Below are 16113 nucleotides of genomic sequence, written 5' to 3'. Positions count from 1 at the left end.
CTTCGATTGTTCTGCCTTCATCACTTTTTACTGCATATCAAACTCCGGACGATCCACCGGCTGCTGCCAAGGAAGCGCTTCTTCAGTTGAATCTTGTGATGGGGCAAATGAAAGTGCTGCATGAGGCTAGTCATATAGCCTTCAACGCTGGAGCTGCTCTGCAAGCCAATGTCCAGGTTAGTTGATTTTCCGATCGACCATATTTCTTGTCTGATCACCCACTGGGGTGTGGCTGTTTTGAAATTGCATGTCTCTTTGTGTCGATTCAAGCTGAATCTTTGCACTAGTGGGGGCATGCTGAGTGCACCCACTGGGTGTAGTCCCCGAGACCATAGTTGACTGCGGGCAGTCGACTGTGGTCTGAGAATAGGAACTTTTTTTGCAACTCGAACTGGGCAAGCCACGCCGAGTGGAACCAAAACTAGAGGGGGCACGCTGAGTGCACCCACTGGGTGTAGTCCTCGAGACCATAGTTGATTGCGGGCAGTCGACTGTGGTCTGAGAATATGAACCTCTCTTTTTTTTACAAAATCAGTGGGGGCACGCTAAGTGCACCCACTAGGTGTAGTCCCTGAGACTGCCATTGAATGTTTGATTCGGTGGTAGTCTTAGAGTAGCTATCATTGTGATGTCTTTTATCTCTATCGACTGATATGGCTTTAACTGCAGAAATCTTGTGATCTTGGGGCTCAGCTTTCTGCAATGAACAAACAGCAAATCAGCCTCAATCTTGATCTGGAATTGGCCAAGAAGAATATCAAGACCGCTCGTGACGAAGTAGCTGCCATGGGAGGTAACCAATCGCTAACTGTATATCCCACTGCTGGCACTTTTCTTTTCCATTTTTTGAACCGAGTGACTCCACTCGAGTAGATGTACGTAGTGAAAACCACCAACTCCAAGCCCGTCTGAATAATGTTGTTTCTTTAGAGAAAATGAAGCAGGCTTTGGAGAAGAAGGATCTGGATCTTGCCGCAGCACAGAAGGAGGCACGCGACAAAACAACACTTGCTGACAAGAAGCTTGCTTCAGTCGGCAAGTTAGAAGAAGAAAACTCCAAGCTAAAGACTGTTGTTTCTGACGCCAATCGGGAGGTCGAGCAACTGAAGAAGGACAAGGAGAAACTGACCGACGAGCTTGGGGGCCTCAAGGCCAAGAACGGCGAACTGGAGTCTTATCTGGGCCAGCTTGCTGCAAAGCTGGTTTTGAAACTTGAAGGTACTGATTAATCTGTCTTATTTCTGTCGACTGCCAAGTCTAATTATACCGTCGATTCACCATTCACTCGACTGTGCAGAATTTTGCCAAGACTTTGAAGCAGAAACTGGGCGGGTCGAGATGGGTCTTGATCCCATAAACTGCCCAGTCAAGGATGATGTTGCGATGAACGTGCTGCGGTTGGAATCTCGTATGGACAGTGCGGTTGCTTATCTTGCCCGCCTGAAAGCTGCGATGACTCGGGTTGATGCTGAACTCTGGCCTCAGGCGGAACTGTCTCAAGATCTTGAGTCCCTGATGACTCGACTGAATCAAATCCCCGAGCGCGTGCAAGAATGGAAGAAGTCATCCGCTCGCTGTGGTGCTGATGTCGCGTTGTCTCTGGTCCGAGTGCACTGCAAGGACGTCAAAGAAGACAAGCTGGCGGAACTCAAGGTTGCTAACACGAAGAGGCACACTTTCTAGTCTTTCATGGACACCTTCCTTGATGCCGCCACTCGCATTGCAGACAGCATTGACCTTGACAGTTTCTGCGACCCAGCCAGTCCTTCTCCTGATGTGTGACCGAAAAAACATTATGCCTCACATTATTTGCCTCGGAATGTCGAGTGATTATGTAACCGTTAAACTTCTTTGGGCTTGATGCTCGAATACTTTTGATCCGTCGTCCGGTACTTTAGGATTTATCCGAACTTGGTTTATTTCCGAATATGCTTGCGTTTGCCTTCGAGTGGACTTTGTTCTTCACTCGGAATAATCTTTGTGCTTGAGATGCAGCTCTGAGGTGATGACTCCAGTTGACCTTCACTTCATCGTCCTTGTGGATAGGGACGGAGCACGCATTGTACTTGTGGCGTAGCTCCGAAGGAGAAGGTTGCAGTCGACCTGCACCTCGTCGTCCTTGCGGATAGAGATGGAGCGCACATTGTACTTGTGGCGTAGCTCTGAAGGAGAAGGTTGCAGTCGACCTGCACCTCGTTGTTCTTGCGGATAGAGATGGAGCGCACATTGTACTTGTGGCGTAGCTCTGAAGGAGAAGGTTGCGGTCAACCTGCACCTCGTCATCCTTGCGGATAGGGATGTGTTTCGAACTTAGGCGAGTACTGGACTGCAGCTAAGCCCCCGAGTGGGAGGGTTGCCCTCCACTCGGTAGGATTTTTCAAACTTAGGCGAGTACTAGACTGCAGCTAAGCCCCCGAGTGGGAGGGTTGCTCTCCACTCGGTAGGATTTTTCAAACTTAGGCGAGTACTGGACTGCAGCTAAGCCCCCGAGTGGGAGGATCGCTCACCACTCGGTAGGATTTTACAAACTTAGGGGAGTACTGGACTGCAGCTAAGCCTCCGAGTGGGAGGATCGCTCACCACTCGGTAGGATTTTACAAACTTAGGTGAGTACTGGACTGCAACTAAGCCTCCGAGTGGGAGGATCGCTCACCACTCGGTAGGATTTTACAAACTTAGACGAGTACTGGACTGCAGCTAAGCCCCTGAGTGGGAGGATCACTCACCACTCAGTAGGATTTTACAAACTTAGGCGAGTACTGGACTGCAGCTAAGCCCCTAAGTGGGAGGATCGCTCACCACTCGGTAGGATTTTACAAACTTAGGCGAGTACTGGACTGCAGCTAAGCCTCCGAGTGGGAGGATCGCTCACCACTCGGTAGGATTTTACAAACTTAGGCGAGTACTGGACTGCAGCTAAGCCTTCGAGTGGGAGGATCGCTCACCACTCGGTAGGATTTTACAAACTTAGGCGAGTACTGGACTGCAGCTAAGCCCCCGAGTGGGAGGATAGCTCACCACTTGGTAGGTTTTACAAACTTAGGCGAGTACTGGACTGCAGCTAAGCCCCCGAGCGGGAGGGTTGCTCTCCACTCGGTAGGATTTCTTCAAACTTAGGTGAGTACCGGACTACAGCTAAGCCCCCGAGCGGGAGGGTTGCTCTCCACTCGGTAGGATTTCTTCAAACTTAGGTGAGTACTGGACTGCAGCTAAGCCCCCGAGTGGGAGGGTTGCTCTCCACTCGGTAGGATTTTTTCAAACTTAGGCGAGTACTGGACTGTAGCTAAGCCCCCGAGTGGGAGGCTGGCTCACCACTCGGTAGGATTTTACGAACTTAGGCGAGTACTGGACTACAGCTAAGCCCCCGAGTGGGAGGCTGTCTCGCCACTCGATAGGATTTTTTTCAAACTTAGGCGAGTACTAGACTGCAGCTAAGCCCCCGAGTGGGAGGCTGGCTCGCCACTCGGTAGGATTTTTTCAAACTTAGGCGAGTACTGGACTGCAGCTAAGCCCCTGAGTGGGAGGCTGGCTCACCACTCGGTAGGATTTTACAAACTTAGGCGAGTACTGGACTGCAGCTAAGCCCCCGAGTGGGAGGCTGGCTCACCACTCGGTAGGATTTTCTTTCGAACTTAGGCGAAACGGATTCGCGGCTAAGTCACCCACTGGGGGTTTTCAGACATAAACCAAAGCACCAACAATCGTGCCAGAGGACTGTAAAGCTCTTGTTTTTGATGAACATATTACAATGGTATTTCTTATTACATTTTATTCGAACAAATACTTAAGTATAAAAGGGGCGGAGTAGCTCCGCGTTCCAAGCCCGTGGCTCGTCTTTCTTGTGCTCGACACTGTAAAGGTGGTATGCTCCATTGTGGAGCACTCTGGTGACAATGAAGGGGCCTTCCCAAGCTGGGGTGAGCTTGTGTGGTTTCTGCTGATCCACTCGAAGAACCAAGTCTCCCTCTTGAAAGGCTCGACCCTCCACATGTCTAGCGTGGAATCGACACAAGTCTTGTTGATAAATGGTCGACCGGATCAAGGCCATCTCTCTTTCCTCCTCTAGGAGGTCGACTGCGTCTTGCCGAGCTTGTTCTGCTTCATCTTCAGAGAAGAGCTCAACTCGTGGAGCATTATGAAGCAACTCACTCGGTAGAATAGCTTCACCTCCATAGACCAAGAAGAATGGAGTTTGGCCAGTCGACCGATTAGGAGTTTCCCTCAATCCCCAGAGAACTGATGGAAGTTCATCAACCCAGGCGCCCGCTGCGTGCTTGAGATCTCGCATCAGTCGGGGTTTCAGTCCTTTGAGAATCAGGCCATTTGCTCTTTCTGCTTGTCCATTCGACTGGGGATGGGCGACTGAAGCATAGTCGACTCGTGTGCCTTGTGAGGCGCAGAAGGTTCTCAACTCATCAGAATTGAAGTTTGATCCGTTGTCAGTGATGATGCTGTGCCGAACCCCATATCTGAAAATCAACTCTCTGATGAAGCTGACAACAGTACTAGCTTCAAGATTCTTAATAGGCTTGGCTTCGATCCATTTGGTAAACTTGTCGACTGCTACAAGCACATGAGTGAAGCCGCTCCTACCAGTCCTTAGTGGACCAACCATGTCCAATCCCCAAATAGCAAAGGGCTAGACGAGTGGGATGGTCTTCAGGGCTGATGCAGGTTTGTGCGACATATTGGAGTAGAACTGGCAGCCTTCACACCTGTCGACTATATCTTTCGCCATTTCATTTGCTCGTGGCCAATAAAATCCAGCTCGGTATGCTTTAGCCACAATGGTCCGAGAGGACGCATGGTGACCACAGGTCCCCGAGTGGATGTCGTGGAGGATCACTCGGCCTTCTTCTGGTGTTATACATTTCTGGCTGACCCCAGCTGCACTTTCTCTGAATAGTTGACCCCTTATTACAGTAAAGGCCTTGGATCGACGGACGATCCGTCGAGCCTCTTCTTCGTCCTCTGGGAGTTCCTTCCTAAGGATGTACGCAATGTATGGCACCGTCCAGTCGGGAGTGATGACCAGAACCTCCATGATTAGGTCGACCACGGCTGGGATCTCGACTTCAGTCGGATCTGCGGTGCTCTTAGGCTGCGGGGGCTCTTCAGTGAAAGGATCTTCCTAAACTGATGGTGTGTGAATATGTTCCAAAAACACGTTGCTGGGAATGGCTTCTCTCTTGGAACCTATCTTTGCCAAATCATCGGCTGCTTGATTTTTCAGTCGGGGTATATGATGGAGCTCTAACCCCTCAAACTTCTTTTCCAACTTCCTCACCGCATTGCAGTAACCAGTCATAGCTGGGCTTCTAACATCCCATTCTTTCATCACTTGATTGACCACCAAATCTGAGTCGCCGTAGACCATGAGGCGACGGACGCCGAGTGAAATGGCCATACGTAACCCATATAAGAGTGCTTCATATTCTGCTTCGTTATTGGAGGAATCAAAGTGAATCTGGAGGACGTATCTGAGCTTGTCTCCTCGGGGGGATACCAGTACCACCCCAGCACCAGAACCATTCAGCATCTTGGAACCATCAAAGAACATGGTCCAATGCTCTAAGTGAACTTGAGTCAGCAATTGTTGTTGGATCCACTCGACGAGGAAATCTGCTATTGCTTGGGACTTGATAGCTTTCTTTGCCTCAAACTTGATATCTAAGGGAAGGAGTTCAATCGCCCATTTTGCCACTCGACCAGCTGCACAGAGTGATCAGAGAAATAGTGTGCAACCTTCTTCGTGGTCATGTAAATCCCATAAACAAGCTTCTGATAGTGTGGATATCTCCGCTTTGACGGAGTCAGAACTTCAGAAACATAATAAACCGGGCGCTGAACTTTATAGGCTTTCCCCTCTTCTTCCCGCTCGACCGTAAGTACTATACTGGTGACTTGTCCGGTGGCTGCTATATAAAGCAGTAAAGGTTCTTTGCTGATTGGAGCAGTAAGCATTGACTGGGTGGAAAGCAGGGCTTCTAGCTCTGCAAATGCTGCATCAGCTTTAGGAGTCCACTCGAACTTATCTGACTTCTTCATCAGTCGGTAGAGAGGCAGTGCCTTCTCGCTGAGTCGAGAAATGAATTGACTTAGGGCGGCCAAACAACCAGTAAGCTTCTGGACATCATGCACACGCACAGGGCGTTTCATCCAGAGTATGGCATCGACTTTCTTGGGGTTAGCGTCGATCCCTCGTTCGGAAACGAGAAAACCGAGTAATTTTCCTCCTGGAACTCCGAACATGCACTTCGATGGATTAAGCTTGATATCATACCTTCTGAGGTTGGCAAAGGTTTCAGCAAGGTCAGCCAGTAGGTCGGAACCTTTACGTGACTTGATCACAATGTCATCCATGTACACTTCCACATTTCGACTAATTTGAGTGAGTAAACACTTCTGAATCATCCGCATGAATGTGGCTCCAGCATTCTTCAGGCCGAATGGCATAGTGACATAACAGAAGCACCCGAATGGGGTGATGAAAGCTGTTTTAATCTCATCGGGTCCATATGGATGGATCTGATGATACCCGGAATAAGTGCCCAAAAACGACAAACGCTCACACCCCGCAGTTGAATCGACTATTTGATCGATGCGAGGGAGAGGAAAATGGTCCTTCGGGCAGGCCCGATTGATATGCTTGAAATCAATGCACATGCAAAGTGAGTCGTCCTTCTTAGGGACCATGACAACATTAGCTAACCACTCGGAGTGGTAAATATCTCGAATAAACTCAGCTGCCAGGAGCCGAGCCACTTCTTCACCGATTGCTTTTCTCTTCTGTACGGCGGACCGTCGGAGATGTTCTTTGACCGGTTTCACTTTTGGGTCGACTCGCAAATGATGCTCAGCCAGTCCCCTAGGAACACCTGGCATGTCAGAGGGTTTCCATGCGAAGATGTCCCAGTTCTCACGGAGGAACTGGGTGAGCGCTTCTTCCTATTTGGAATCGAGTGTTGTTGAAATGTGAGTCAGAGCAGCATTGGGATCAGTCGGGTGAATATGAATCGGTTTCGTTTCACCGAATGACTGAAATGTTGAATCCGTGGCAGGCTTCTTAGCTCGCAGCAAATCACTCGGATCTGCATTTTTCTGATATTCCTGCAATTCCACTACTGCCATCTGCGCATCGGCGATCTTCGAGCCCTTCTGGAAGCACTCTTCTGCCTTCTTTCTATTGCCAGTGATAGTGATCACACCCTTAGGACCAGGCATCTTCAATTTGAGGTACACATAGCATGGTCGAGCCATAAAACGTGCATAAGCTGGCCTACCCAGAATAGCATGATAAGCACTCTGGAAATCCACAACTTCAAATGTCAACTTTTCTTTGCGGTAATTCTTGGAATCACCGAAAACCACGTCAAGAGCAATCTGGCCGAGTGATGCAGCCTTCTTGCCTGAATGACTCCATGGAAACTCATATTGCTTTCACTGAGTCTGGACATCGGAATGCTCATTCCTTTCAACGTCTCCACATACAGTATATTCAGGCCACTGCCACCATCCATCAGAACCTTAGTCAATCGGGTGCCTTCGACCACTGGGTCGACCACCAACGCTTGCCTCCCAGGGGTGGCTATGTGCGCTGGGTGATCGGACTGGTCGAATGTAATGGCAGTCTGAGACCACTTCAAATAACTGGGTGTCACTGGGGCGACCATGTTTACTTCTCTGTTGATGACTTTCAGTCGACTCTTACTCTCAACATCAGCGAAAATCATCAGAGTGGAATTGACGTGGGGGTAACCATCATCGTCTTCCTCCTCATCCTCAACTTTGTCTGCTTCCTTCTCCTTTTCCTTGGGTTGTTTCTCCTGGAATTGCTGGATTAGGAGTCGACACTGTCAAGTGGTATGCTTTGGGTAAATGAAATTACCCTCCTCATCTTTCTTGGTGTGAATGTGGCATGGTAAATCCAGCACATCATTTCTATCTTGATCTTTTACTTTCTTGGGGTTCCACGGTCCTTTGGGTTTCCCCTTGAACTTCCCCTGAGTCACGGCTAAGGCTTCACCAGGAGCGGCTGGCTCGGCTTTGCGCTTCTGCTTTCGACTGGAGTTTCCTCCTCCGATTTCGTGGGCGACTGCTTTGTGCTTGCCACTCCGGAGTCGGTCTTCTTCTTCACCATTGGCGTACTTGGTGGCAATCTCCATCATCCGAGTCAGAGTCATATCTCCTGTTCGACCGAATTTCAGATTCAACTCCCGATACTTAAAGCCTTCTTTGAAGGCACAAATTGCTTGGTGATCTGACACATTCTCCACTGTGTGGTGCAACGCGATCCATCTCTGGATATAATCCCTCAAAGTTTCATTCGGTTTCTGAACGCAACACTGTAATTCTGTCAACCCTGCTGGCCGCTTGCAAGTACCTTCAAATGTTCTGACAAATACTCAGGCAAGATCTTCGCAAGTATAAATACTACAAGGAGCTAACTGATTCAGCCACGCCCTGGCCGAGCCCTCTAGCATCAAAGGAAGATGCTTCATGGCCACTTCATCGTTGCCGCCACCGATCTGTACAGCCACTCGGTAATCCTCGAGCCAAGTGTCTGGCTTGGACTCACCAGTGAACTTACTGACTCCAGTCGCCAATCTGAAGTTGGGAGGAATCGTCGCAGGTCTGATGGCTCTGCTGAAGCACTCTGGGCCTAAGACATGCACTCTGCTGCTGGTTGGAAAATCTCTGTCGGGGCCTTCTCTGTGAGCTCTATTCCTGTCGACCAAACCCTGAACGAGAATAGATCTCGCATCGAAGCCCGGTTCCCTGGGGTCGACTGGAATTCTTCGCCACCACTGTGAGGGCGTCTGTCATGCAGCTGCCGAGGCACATATGATCCACTCCTTGGGGGAGGCGTGGGCACTCGACGACGATCATCATGATCGAGTCGATGATCATACTGCTCATGGTTTCTGTACTGATCTCGTCGGCCTCCACGTCCCTCACGCCTCGGGGGCGATCTTGGGCTATGGCCGACTGGATTGTGTCTGCAATGATGGATCTGCTGTGAATCCTATTCTGCGACTGAGATACAACTATATTCTGCTCTCCCGCGGCTCGGAGCAAGGCCCGGATCTGCACCAAACCTCGACCAACTTCTGACTGGGAAGGTTGGATTGACTCCGTTATTCGGGCCACAGCTGCGAGATTCTGGATTGGAGTTCGGTATACTTGAGTTGGAGGTGGAAAAAGTTGACGTCGACTGGATTTGGGAGCACGCTGCCGAGCACGGTCGTCGAGTGCGTGCTAGAGGTTCTCCAGTCGAGTGCGCTCAGCCAAGTTGGCCAGGCGCGCCTCCTCTAAGGCCTGGGCCTCAGGGGTTTCTCCAACGATGGGAGTGTGAAGTGCATCCATGTTCCGGCGGCGAAGTTCCTCCCTCCTCTACGAAGAGAGGGGTTCGGGTCGGTACTCTTCGTGGACACGCGACAGATCACCGCCACCATCGCCTCCGTCTTCGCGGGTGAAGCCAGGAGGACTACGTGGTCCATTGACCATCAGGACTTCCGCCGCGGGGTCGCTGCTGTAGCACTCGGATGCAGTCTCTACGGAGCCAGTCGAACAGGCCATAGAGAGTTTCGTCGGGCTCGATTGCCGCGACTTGGGGGGTGGCCGACTGGCAAGCCACCGCATGCCTCACCCACCGCTGAAGCCTTGATCGACCGGAATGTTTGCTCCGGCGGGCTGCAGGGAGGGGGGAAGCTACAGGAGCCGACCGATACTGGGTCGACGGCTGCCGCAGGAGGACGTCGTGGACGCACGCGCGAAAGTGCATTGCCCCGCGGATGGGGAGTGCGTCGACGTCGAGTGGAGCCTCCTGAAGCCAAGCGGAGTCATCGGCGACAAACACGAGCGCGCTGAGACGGATCTCGCGGCCCTCAGCTAAACCTCCTCCTGAAACCATGATGAAGGGGATCGGAAAAATAGCAACTTCTCCAACAAATCACTAAGACACCCGCCCCATGGTGGGCGCCAACGGTCGTGGTTCTAAGTCTGACAGTAGAATGGGGGTAGGAATGTAGAGGCAAGATCCTAGCTATGGAGGAGTTGTGCACGCAAGTTTTACGAGTGCAGGCCCTTCTCAGAGGAAGTAATAGCCCTACGTCTCGGAGCCCGGAGGCGGTCGACTGGATTATGAGCGTGTGAGTTACAGGGGGTGTGAACCCTTGTCCCAGAGGAGGGGGTGGCTTATATAGAGTGCGCGAGGACCCTAGCTCCCCTCCATTACATAGGATTCAATGTACATAAAGAGGAGGCGTTACAGGTAGCGCATGTATTGAAGTGCTACAAATGATCATTAAATATATGAGTAAATACCCGACCGTTGCTGCGTAGAGCGGCTTTAGGTCTTCTTATATGTCAAGTGGTTTCATGGTCGAGTGACCTGGATAAAGAGAGGTCTCCGAGTGAATGGTAGGTCGAGTGGACTCCACTCGACACCTTTGCTGGATCCCTTCCTCTGGTTCTTGAACTTCTTTGTTCTTAGGACAAGGACCTTAGGTAGGACGTATAGGTCAGGCCTATTACCCTACCCCAGGTTCGTGTCCTCATCAACGCCCCTGGTGCTAGATGATCGTGTTGAGGGGGCGCCGGAGAGGTGGATGGTGGTAGGGAAGATCTTACACTGCAATATCCTTCACATCAACACCATCTCGAACGCTCTCCGACCTGCATGGGGTAACCCTAAGGGACTGGTTTTCCGCTTAGTGGGAGAAAACACGTTTGTTGCGGAGTTTGCAACGAAATGAGATAGAGACCGTGTATGGGACGGATCCCCATGGCACATCAGTAAGAACGCGGTCATACTTTCTGAATTTGACGACTGCATGTGTCCGTCGGAGCTCCAATTCGACAAGTTAAAGGTCTGGGCCCGTGTAGTTAATCTGCGTGATGAATCATGGTGCAAAGCGATAGCAAAGCAGATTGATAAGGTGGCAAGTTCAATCCACTTCGATCACGCAGGAGGCTACCTTCAAGCTCGCGTCTCCCTGGACGTTGCCAAACCGCTGCGACGATGGATTTTTATCAATTCTGCAAGGAGAGGTTCTACAGATCCGTATGATATTCAGTATGAAAATATACCTTGCTTTTGCTTCTCATGTGGTCGCTTGGGCCACTCTGATCTGCTCTGCCTGACTCCTGGTACGAGAGATGAGAATGGCGACTTGCCATTCGGAAAAGGCTTGAGGCCGCCAGAAGAGAAACGAAGAGCTGCTTCGTCTGAGGGATCCTCAAAGCCACAACAGGCCAAATCGAGCAGAAACGACACCAAGAACTCTAGCACTGCAGCCGAGGCAGGTGTCGAGGTGAACTCCCCTATGAAACGTAAAACTGCTCCAAAACGAAAGGGAGGCCCCCCAAACCAAGTCTATCGCAGGATTGAAGTTCCACTCTTGACAAATCAGGATGCAAATGATGTTGGTGGGGGGGAGATCGTAGCTACAGATGCTCCCAGGGAGGGAGAAGGTTCTAAGGATGAGGGTACAGTGAGAGAACCAAAAAAGAAGAAACCTACGCCTACCAATTCTGAAACTTTGGTAGAGGCTGCTGGACAGCCCTGCCCATCCCAATGATATGCTAAGTTGGAACTGCCGGGGGCTTGGGAACCCCGAGGTAGTTCGAGAGCTTCGCAGCATTGTGAAGCAAGAAGGGCCCGTCCTGGTTTTTGTTATGGAAACAAAGATCAGAGGGAAACGTGTCGATAGACTTCAACGGACCTTAGGGATTGCTGGTTGCTTTGTTGTTGACAGCGCGGGGTTAAGTGGAGGCCTGGGTCTCTTCTGGTCCAAAGATGTCACAGTAGAACTCAAGAACTACAATTCGGCCCACATCGATGTTGTGGTGCGCGATGCATCAGATGCTTCGGTGAGTTGGAGATTCACTGGATTTTATGGAGCGCCATGAGCTGAAAACAGACATCACAGCTGGCGGTTCCTACGGACCCTGCATAATCTTCCGCACGTGGATTGGTTGTGCATGGGTGATTTTAATGAAACCCTTCATGGGGATGAGCACTTCAGTCGGACGGTGAGACCAGAATGGCAAATGAGAGCATTTCATGAAGCCACTGATGAATGTGTGCTGCAGGATTTAGGTTGGTCTGGTGTCCCCTACACATGGGATAACCGGCAATCTGGTGATGCCAATGTCAAAGCTCGGCTAGACCGAGTGTTTTGTAATGAGGAATTCATACAAAAATTTGAGTATGTCAAAGTGCACCATGTTTGCTCCATCGAGTCAGACCATTGCTTTGTACTAGCGGACTTGCGACAACAACATCCCAACAGCAACTCACATACTTCGAAACCTTTTCGTTATGAGAATATTTAGCAATCTCATAATGATTACGATCAGCTGGTTACCGAAACTTGGAGAGCACAAGCCAGGCAACCAGGTCTGCACGGTGTAATGAATGCCCCCGAGGCTCTGCAGCGCAAGCTCATGCCTTGGGGGTCCGAGAATTTGGATGCCTAACAAGGATAGTCCGACAGCTTCAAAAGCGACTTGACAGGCTTCGCTGTCAGTCAGTCGGATGGGGGCCTTCACAGGAAGAAACAACTACCATGTCAAAGCTCCGAGAAGCGCTTAAACTCGAGGAGATATGGTTGAAGCAGCGGTCACGCGTCCCTTGGCTACGCGAAGGAGACCGCAACACAGCTTATTTCCAGGCGCAAGCTAGACAACGCAAACGTATAAATAAGATCGCCAATTTGCAGCGATCAGATGGCTCTGTTTGCGCATCTGGAGATGAGGACAAGGAAGAGATCCTTGATTTTTACCAGGCTCTTTATACATCTCAAGGGTACAACAACAACGATGAACTGTTAGCGCATGTACCAAACCGGGTCACACCGGCCATGAATGATATGTTATGTAAACCATTCGAAGCCTCTGAGGTCCAAGAAGCTTTATTTTAGATATCCGCGTCCAAAGCGCCAGGGGTGGATGGATTTACAGTTGGTTTCTATCAGCGTCACTGGGAGCTATTGAAGCATGACATAGTCCCGGCGGTGCTTGATTTTCTTAATGGTGGTGAGCTACCTGCTGGACTAAATGATACTGCTATCACGCTTATTCCTAAGGTACGTCATCCACAGAACATCTCCCAGTATCGCCCCATTGCTTGATGCCCAGTTCTATACAAGATCGCTGTCAAGGTCATAACCAATCGGCTGAGGCCATGCATGGATGAGATTATCAGCGAGGAGCAAAGTGCTTTCATCCCAGGTCGTTTGATCACGGATAATGTACTTGTGGCATTTGAAAGTGTCCATACGATGAAGAGACGAAAGAAAGGGAAAAACTTTTCGTGTGCAATCAAGTTGGACATGATGAAAGTTTATGACCCTGTAGAGTGGCACTTCCTTGAAGCTATGCTAGTGAGACTTAGATTTGCTGGCAATTTGGTCAGATTAATAATGAAGTGCGTCACTTCAGTTCGTTTCTCTGTTCGTGTTAATGGAGAATTGCTGCCTTACTTCACCCCCTCGAGAGGATTACGATGGGGTTGCCCCATATCCCCATACCTATTTCTGATCTGCGCCGAGGGTTTTTCTTCTCTGTTGAAGCATTATGGCAACTATATTGACCGAGGTATACGTGTAAGCTTCAGAGCCCCATGGGTCAATCACCTTCTATTCGCTGATGATAGTTTGATCTTCATCAAGGCGAGTAATGAGAGTGCATCTCGTTTGAATGACATCCTCAGAATATATGGTGAGGCCTCCGGCCAGTGTGTGAATCGAGCAAAAAGTTCCATCTATTTCAGCCCAAACACACCGGCGACTCTAAGAGGGAGTCTCAAATAGCTTCTGAATGTGCACTCAGAAGCCTTTTCTGAAAGATACCTCGGTCTCCCAACTGCTGTTGGAAGAGTTACGAGTGGAATGTTCGAGCATATTGGAGATCGGGCGAAAGGGAAAATGCAAGGATGGTCTGAAAGGTTCTTTGCTTGTGCAGGTAGAGAGACTCTAATCAAATTAATTGTGCAAGCTATACCGACCTTCAGTATGTCTTGCTTCCTTTTGACCAAGAAAGTGTGCAAGAATCTTACCTGAAGCATGGCAAAATATTGGTGGGGGAGCTCCGTGGATCGACGCTCTCTACACTAGATAGCTTGGGAAAAGCTTGCTACACCCAAGATCAAGGGAGGGATGGGATTCCGGGACATGCGACAATTTAATCTAGCGCTTCTCGGGAAGCATGGATGGCGGTTCCTAACAAAACCAGACGCCCTCTGTACGAGAGTGATGAAGGGAAGGTACTTCCCGGACTGTGATTTCATGCAAGCGCCAACACCCAAGTCTGCCTCAGCCACATGGCGTGCCATCATCGCCGGGCGAGCAGCCCTAAGTGCTGATCTTATAAAGCACATCGGTGATGGGGTTTCAACCTCGGCCTGGGAAGACCGATGGATCCCATCGACCGTAACCATGCTGCCTCTGTTCAGGCCGCCATCCACCCCGGTGACTATGGTCGGCGAGCTCATCGACTCGGACAACTGGACCTGGAAGCGCGACCTGGTTCGCGCGACGTTCATTGCACCAGACGCAGAGGCAATTCTTAATATTCCACTTTGTCGGGGCGGCGGGGCGGACTTTCTTGCTTGGGCACATGAGAGATCTGGCATCTATTCTGTTAAAACAACATATCAAGCTCTAGTGAATCAGAAAGAGCGGTTAGCTCTAGAAGAAGGGCATATATCGGGGCCATCAATGAACGAAGAATATATGCGGAGCTTGCCATGGAAGCTCAAAGTTGTTCCAAAAGTAAGAGTCTTCTGGTGGCGGGTGTTGAGGGGAATCATTCCGGATGAATGCATCCTCCATCATCGCCATATCAGAGATACTAGCTTATGTAAGCTTTGCCTGGCTACAGACGAAGACTTGATGCATGCTCTTGTCCACTGTTCTCATGCAAAGCGGTTTTGGGAGGAGGCAAGGCTACTCTTTGGGATCAACCTACCCCGGCTCCATCCCAGTACTTGGGCACGCGATATCCTATGTGATCTTCGGTTCACTGACAAGGACCATGCCATCATCATCACGGTCATGTGGGCCATTTGGATGTCTCACAATAGAAGAACACATGATCAGGAGACCATTGATCCAGTTGCCTCGGTCCGTCGCATCCATGAGGACCTTGCACTGTTGGATATTCCTCGACAGAGCTTCGTACTTCTGCCAGGTCAAGGGTGGCGGCCCCCCGAAGATGATCATATCAAGATCAATACTGATGCTGCAATACACTTTGATGCCGGCGTCACCGGCGTGGGGGGAGTGGCCTGCTCTTCCTCGGCGTTCTCGGGCGCATGGTGCAAACCCCACCTAGGGGTCACAGACCCTTTCATTGCTGAAGTGCTCTCCCTGCGGGAGGGTGTCATCTTCGCCAAGCTTCGAGGCTACATGCACGTGTGACTGGAATCCGACTGTCTTGAGGCAGTTAACCTCTGGAACTCTAGCGACACCGATCTTTCGGTAGTAACACCAATTTTCTTAGAAATTAGAGAGCTTTCTGCTAGCTTTTTGTCTTTTCATATTTCTCATGTAATAAGATCCGCTAATGGTCCTGCACATTTGTGTGCTAAGCGTGCATGTACGCTTTACGTGACCGAAAACTGGCTGGACTTCACGCCTAACTTCCTGGTTAGCAGCCTTCTGGCTGACTGCCCAGCGAATGCGTTCATCTAATAAAGCTCTCTAAAGTTCCCTGAAAAAAAGCTTTTACGGATACTCCAGGCCAGGCGCCTTTGCCGCAGGATGGCAACCAAACACCCTCTTAGGCCAACTCCAGCGCGTGACCCGTTTCTACCTCAAATCGTCCGTTTGTGTCCGTTTGGGATAAAACGGACAAACCGAACAACCCAACGCATGGGAGCATACAGACGTTTCGTCCGGTCTGTGTCCGCTTTTGCCCTATTTCCAGACCAAAGTTGCTCTCGGTTTGGGGCCAAAGCGGACAGAAAGCGGACGTCTTCGCGTCCTCGTCGTCCGTCTGTGTCCGCCCTCAACCCCACCTGTCACTCTCTCCTTTTTTGTACCTGGCCCACCATACGGACAAAATTTGGACAAAATGGGTATAGATTTAGGGTAGCAGCGTTGGGCG

The sequence above is a fragment of the Triticum urartu genome, chromosome 7A (genome assembly GCF_056163025.1).
Source record: "Triticum urartu cultivar PI428250 chromosome 7A, HENAU_Tu73, whole genome shotgun sequence".
Classification (NCBI taxonomy): Eukaryota; Viridiplantae; Streptophyta; class Magnoliopsida; order Poales; family Poaceae; genus Triticum; species Triticum urartu.
The sequence above is the reverse complement of the archived record's forward strand: the minus strand, read 5'-3'. Positions refer to the sequence as shown.